This window comes from Amaranthus tricolor, chromosome 2 (genome assembly GCF_026212465.1).
Source record: "Amaranthus tricolor cultivar Red isolate AtriRed21 chromosome 2, ASM2621246v1, whole genome shotgun sequence".
In the NCBI taxonomy this organism is placed as follows: domain Eukaryota; kingdom Viridiplantae; phylum Streptophyta; class Magnoliopsida; order Caryophyllales; family Amaranthaceae; genus Amaranthus; species Amaranthus tricolor.
The window spans coordinates 15945557-15953566 of NC_080048.1; the positions used below are offsets into that span (position 1 = coordinate 15945557).

At 27.2% G+C, this 8010-nt stretch overlaps 1 non-coding gene across 1 annotated transcript; it reads right to left on the reverse strand.

Moving 5' to 3' along the window:
* LOC130807076 (U5 spliceosomal RNA) lies at positions 1–117 on the reverse strand. Its single transcript, XR_009040450.1, has one exon. It is a non-coding gene; the product is annotated as a U5 spliceosomal RNA (small nuclear RNA).
* Between the last annotated feature and the right edge of the window lie 7893 nt (positions 118–8010).

An 8010-nucleotide genomic window follows, 5' to 3' on the forward strand; every position in this document is an offset into this window, starting at 1 on the left:
TTAACCTTAATTAAAGGCTTCCTCAAAAAATAAACGTATGCCACTTAATGCAGCGAGCACACGGTATTCTTTAATAAAAGGCGAAAGAATAGTTCGCTTTGTGCTCACGGCGTGGCTGCGTAAGTTGGTATGAGATCTGTGGAAGTGATTTAAAGGATTTTTCTTTTATTAGTATTTTTCATAGCCGATGTGGGACAACTTCCTTTGTTATTAAAAGTCATCTTCAGCTGACAAATCCCTTAGCCGATGTGGGACAACTTCCTTTCTTATTGAAAGTCATCTTCAGCTGACAAATCCCTCAATACATGGTAATTGGTATTATCTTAGTTTTACGAAGTATTTGGCAAATGTTGATCCGTCTTAAATTTAATAAAAGGGTTAAACAGGTTTTTTTCGGGTTTAAATATTCAACCTGAACCTAATCCATTTAATAAACAGATCAGGTCGGGTTGACCCATTTAATTAATTGGATCAAAAATCTAAACCCAAACCCGCTAATTTCGAGTTGGTTTCAGATCAGGTTAGCAGATCGGGTCAGCTTTTGCCAGCCCTAATAGGCAGATCAATTTATTTCAATTAGTTTATATATATATATATATATATATATATATATATATATATATATATATATATATATATATATATATATATATATATATATATATATATATATATATATATATAGGAAGAAGTTCAGGTGAAAACCATCCATATATGAGAACCGTGAAAACCATAAAAAGGTGTTACTTTTTATACAAAAAGGTGTTACTTTTTTCAGAAAAACGTGTTACTTTGGATTTGTGTGATTTTTCCAGACAGTTACAGTTTTTTCAGAAAAACTGCCAGATTTTTTAAAAAGTAAAAGTAACACAGTTTGTACCTGAAAGCAGCACATTTTCTGTAAAAAGGTAACACATTTTTTAGTTCTCACGGTTCGCACAGAACCTTGGTTTTCACCTGAACGCGACCCTATATATATATATATATATATATATATATATATATATATATATATATATATATATATATATATATATATATATATATATATATATATATATATATATATATGAATATATATATATATATATATATATATATATATATATATATATATATATATATATATATATATATATATATGTATATATATATATATATGTATATATATATATATATATATATATATATATATATATATATATATATATATATATATATATATATATACATATATATACATATATATATATATATACATATATATTATATATATATATATGTATATATATATATATATATATATATGTATATATATATATATATGTATATATATATATATATATGTATATATATATATATATATATATATATATATATATATATATATATATATATATATATATATATATATATATATATATATATATATATATATATATATATATATATATATGTATATATATATATATATATATATTTGTATATATATATATATATGTATATATATATATATATATGTATATATATATATATATATGTATATATATATATATATATGTATATATATATATATATATATGTATATATATATATATATATATATATATGTATATATATATATATATATATGTATATATATATATATATATATATATATATATATATATATATATATATATATATATATATATATATATATATATATATATATATATATATATATATATATATATATTCTGTATGCAATCTCTTCTGTATAGAACTTGTGTTCTTCCTTCTTCCGTATTTTTAGAAAACTGAAATTGGACTTAATTTGCTAAAATTAGGTGAAAATTCGGATTTATAACAGTTCGATTTACAATCGGTTCGGGTTTGTATCAGTTCGGGTTAAAAACAGTTCGATTAATAATCGATCGGGTTTGTATCAGTTCGGGTTAAAAACAGTTCGATGTTAATCGGTTTTAGTCATGTTACATTCGGTTACGTGCATAATTCGGGTCGGATTTGACTCGGGTCGATCACTGTTCAGTTCGGGTAACATCGGTTAAGGTTTATATGTCGGTTATAAAATTCGGTTGCAGTTCGAGTTCGATTTTGCCCTTTTCGGTTATCAAACGGTTCGAGTGAAGTATCGGTTCGAGTAATTGCGGTTCGGTAAACCTAAAAAACTTACATTTTTTCGGGTCGGATAATTTTCGATTCCGGGTCAAATTTTCGGGTCGGGTTTGTTTTGAACAGCTCTACCTCCGACGCTCAAGTCAGATCGGTGATGAGATCAATGAATGAATAATATTAACTTGAATGTAAGGTAATATATGGAGATGTTGGATGATTGTATTTGGGTTTTTAGGTGAATAAATTTGGGCAAAGTTTTGTTATAGAATAATGAGTCCCTACCAAAAAATGGTGCTGGTAGGTTTTATTTATAAGAATTAGAGAGAAATTATTTTAGGAGAAAGGAGGACATGATGGTGCTGGTAAGTGATGGGCAATTATTTTAGGATTATGGAAGTTACTTGCTTGCTAGCCAAGCAAGGCAGTTGAAAAGTTATGAAAAAGCCACTTGACCGAGAGTCAAGGTCAACGAAATGTCAAAGGGTATTAAGGTAATATACTATTAATAATTAATTAATTAAATAAATAAATAAATAAATAAATATTACCATAACACTAACATATATGTTTTTTATTGTTCATTATACAGATTTTGAAAGTCTATCCACTCAACTTTCAATAAGTCCTAGTCCTAATTCATGTTAGACTCTAAAAGGAAGCAAAGAATGGATACACCTATTTTACAACTTATGTATCCCCTAATGAAAAATAGTACTATATTTAAAAAATGCAAATTGTTTTCTTTTAAATACACTTACGTACTTTGTTTAGTTATATATGTATTACTTATAAATATATATGTACATCATTTATAAGAGTATATGTACAGTACTTAGTACTTTTTTTCTAATGCAAGAGAAAACAAAAGAGGTTGCAATATGTACAAGGGTTTATTAATAATCAAAGATCCCTATAGAAAGAAGTTGTTTACAAATTGTTCAAGATTAAATATAAGTAAAAATAAATATCCCATGGAAAAAGGAAATATACATGAATTAAATATTATAAAATAATCAAAGAATAATGGAAAAAAATATAATGTACTATTAATAAAAAAAAATTTTGTACTCTTAAAATTATATTATGTACACCTAAAGTTACTATATGTACATGACCAATTCAAAACACCCTAGAGGCATACAAAACTAGAAATACAAAAACTAAAAAAAATAAAGAACATCAATGAAAAAGAGAAGTACATATTAATAAATATTATAAAATAATCAAAGAATAATCAAAAAAGCATGGTGTGCTATTTATGGGAAATTATGTACTCCCGAAATATATTATGCACTCCTAAAGTTACTATATGCATATGACCAATTCATAACACTGCACGAGGCATACAAAACTAAAAATACAAAGCAAAAATACTAGAAAAAATAAATATCTAATGGAAAAATGAAATATGCATAAATTAAATATTATAAAATAATCAAAGAATAATGAAAAAACATGGTGTAATATTAATAGAAAATTATGTACTTCTGAAATCATATTATGTACCACTAAAGTTACTATATGTACATGACTAATTCATAACACCGCACGAGATATACAAAACTAGAAATACTAGAAAAAATAGACATCCAAATGGAAAAAAGAAATACACATGAATCAAATATTATAAAATAATCAAAGAATAATGAAAAAACATGGTGCACTATTTATAGGAAATTATGTACCCGTTAAATCATATTATATACCCCTAAATTAAACAATATGTACATGACCAATTTATAACATTGCACAAGGCATACATTACTAGAGGTACAAAAGTAGAAATACTAGAAAAAATAAACATCCAGTGGAAAAAAGAAATACCCGTGAATTAAATATTATGAGATAATCAAAGAATTAATAAAAAAATGGTGTATTATTTATAGGAAATTAAGTACTCTCGGAAGCATATTATGTACACCTAAAGTTACTATATGTACATGATCAATTAATAACACAGCACGTGGCATACAAAACTTGAAATAGAAAAGTAGAAATACTATAAAAAAAAATAAACATCAATGAAGGAAAAAAATAAAAACATGGTGTACTATTTATAGAAAATTATGTACTCAGAAAATCATATTATGTACCCCTAAAGTTAACTATATACATGATCTACACAATGTTCTTCAATTAGTCGAACAAGATTTTTGCTTCAAATGCGTCAATCCAAAACAACATCATATCTTAAGCTGTGTACATGTTGTGGTAAACTGTGTACATATTGTCTAAATAGATAAATATATTTTTGTGAAGTGAAAGTGAGTTATTAATAGAAATGTTACTAACATATATGCATTTCAAAAAACTTGACTTAATAAATGTACATAGCTTCAAATATTGTACACATATCTATATTATCAATGTGGCAAAAACAGTCTTTACAACAGAAGCCTTTGAATTAACTAAACTGTCTACAATCAATCAAGTTATATTCTTTACATCATCAATGATAGCCTTTATATCATCGTCGTTTGCCTTTAGACCATCATCATTAGCCTTCATATTATCATTATCATTGTTGACCTAAACCATCAAATTGAAAATCACTTTAAAAAAAAAAAAAGAAAAAAAGTCTTGACAAGAAAACCTTTTTGAAATTTTTTAGAAAGAAAAAACACCTTGATAAGAAAAGGCATTTGAAATTCTAGATTAAGTATCAAATGTATTTTTTGCTTTATATTTGGTAAACTGTGTAATACATAAAAAGCGAGTTATTTATTGTCTAAATAGGTAAACTGTGTACATATTGTGGTAAAATGTGTACATATTGTGATAAACATGGTACACACTTTATCAAATTCTACATCAAGAGTTTTGTTATTTATGTACATATTGTGGTAAACTATGTAAATATTGTGGTAAAATTGTCTACAATCAATCAACTTATAGCCTTTATATCATCATTGTTAGCCTTTACATCATCATTATTTACCTTTACACAATCAAACTAAAAATCACTTCTAAAAAAGAAAAGAAAAAAATTATTGATAAGAGAAGGCATTTGAAATTGTAGATTAAGAATCAAATGTATTTTTTTCTTGATAAGAAAAAGTCTAAATAAGAAGAGGCATTTGTGGTAAATTGTGTATATATTGTGGTAAACTGAGTACATATTAAATATCAAATGTATTTTTTCATTTATATTTCGTAAACTGTATACTACTTAAACTGAGTACATATTATGATAAACATGGCAAACACTTTATAAAATTCAAGTTTGCATACTTATCAAGTTTGTTAATTATGTATACGTTATGTATGTTTTTAAAAGGAAGTACATAGTTTTAAATGTCATGTACATATAGATGGGAAGATCATATACTGTTAAAAATGACTTCAACTATAAAAATGTGTAAGCTCAAATATAATACATTTCACATCATGAGCAACAAATGAAAAATCGAATTGTCTACAAAATTGTAAGCTTAAAAACGACTTGAACTAAACAAAAGTGTAATCCCTAATGTAGTTACATCATAATTGTTAGCCTTTACATCATCATCATCATCGTCGTAAGCCTTTATAATCCCAAAAGAATAATCCCAAAGTGTCTACAATCATCAAGTACACAAAAGTATCATCATCAAGTACACGAAAGTATCATCATCATCATCGTTAGCCTATCACTGAAGCTGATTTGATATAGTCATCACTGAAGCAACCTGAAAAATGAAAACACTAATCATTATATTTGAAGTAGATTAGATCTATCATCAATGCCAAATAATTAAGGTTCACTAGACTAAACTTGAGTTACAACTTGCAAAGTGCAAGAGTTATTATAGCCATCACACTTTGCCAGCAAAAATACGATCAAACTCGGTCGTAATAAAACACCAGAATACACAAAATTATCACCGTCTAACGGAAAAATATCAATAAATGCTAATTCACAACTTGAGCCTATTTGTGCTGAGGTAGTAGACTAAACAAAAAAAAAAGTATGTATACCTTTATTACTTCTTAGGGCACATATCAGGCATAGATGAATGTACATACAAAAACAGACATTTAAGGTCTGTTAATCAACCTTGATATTTCAAAAAAATTTCTCGCATTGTATCTTATGGCACAAATTAGCTGCTTCATTTGGATTTTGTCTCTATAGGTCTTGTCCTTCTAGTTGTTTTTGTTTCAATTATGATTTTCTAGGGCATTGTACAACACCCCTTCAAGAAATGAAGAACTGAAAAATGATGGATTTAGCTTTGGAATCAAGCATCCTTTTTAGTATACGTTGCACATTTGTCATTATTTCCCATTTAGTAGCTACTTTAGTAGCTTCTGTAAACCACAATTGAAATGACCAAAGCTTATTACACATTTGTCCTTTTAGAAATAGGCTAAGAATGATGTTAACATCCATAGGTTATGCTTAATGTGGCGACCTAAACGAGAGGGTTGCAATGTTAGTATGTTACCATCATAGTACATATTTGCGAAGAACAAACCTTGAAAATCGAACATAAAGCTAAAAATGTCAAAATCGAACATAAAAATTGATTTGTGAAGAACATAAAACCCTAATTTGCAAAGAAGGAAGAAAAATCGAACATAAAAGACCAAAATTGAACATAAAACTGAACAAAACTGAACATAAACCTAAACATAAAACAAGAACTACAAAACCCTAATTTGTGAAGAAGGAAGAAAATCGAACATAAAACCAAAATGAAACATAAAAAGAACAAAATGATGCAAAAATTTACATATGTAGAATGAATCACAATTGACAATAACAAGAAACTCGAAAAAAAAATGAGAGATTGAAGAACGAAAAGGCAAGTCAAAAGCACCGTGAATTTTCGTGGGTATAAGAGAGAAGGTAAGGATGAGATGTAAGAGAGATAAACAAGAAAAAGCAAATGAGAGAGTGGAGAAGGAAAAAACGCGTGAACGAATCAGGGTCGTCCATCTATTTTCTAACGATCTAACAACTGAGATTAAAGGTTTTCAGTTTTCACCAATATAAACTTTAAAACAGGGGTTTTACATTCACTCACTCCATGTCCTAAAAAAGTTGATGAAAGATCAGAGAGATGACCAAACATGTTTATAACTTTAAATAATCAAACATTGTGTTTGAATTGGATGACAACATACAATTTCTAATTCAGGATGCACCACTGATCTTTGATCGAAAATGTTTAACCTGAATCGTAGAACGAATTGTTGGGGTCAAGACCTTATCTGTCTCATTATTTATACGAAATAAAGTATTTCTCATCATTTCATTGGGAAAAAGAAAAGAGAGGAAAAGTCTATTATACAGAATTCGTTATATAGAAGGAAAGGTGAAGATTGAAGAGTGAAGATGAATGAGAATAGTTGCAATGTATTTTTTTTATCATCTTTATTAAATGAAGTATGTATGGAAGATATGTAAAGTGTTAGTTTCTCTCTATTCTTAGGTACCATAACATCACCTATCTTGTGTTATTTATACAAAAAAATGAGGTCTCCACTTTCTTTAGGTAGTAGGTAGTAGGTAGTTTATTCTCTTTAAATAGAAGATATCACTTCTAAAAAGCCAACCTATTAGGCGTTTGCATGTAAATAGCCAATGTTTGGTTTATTCTTACAAGATCCAACCTTATGTGCACTTTTGCAAAGAAAGAGTTTTTAAGTCATAGTCATCTAAAGTAACCAGTTACTCTATTTTCATTTATCAAAACGCCACATATCATGTTCAGATTTGGTGATGTAATTTTCATTTAAAAATGAAAATTATATCTAAGATTTGGTGGGGGGGTGGTTCAGGCTGAGTGAAGATTGATAGGAGATCGAATACTCTCCAGAGGAGGGTGAATAGAGAGTATGCCCTTTTAAAATTTTTCTCTGGAAGGTAAGCTTAAGAGCTTGGGAGACCTTTCAAAACAGTTTTCT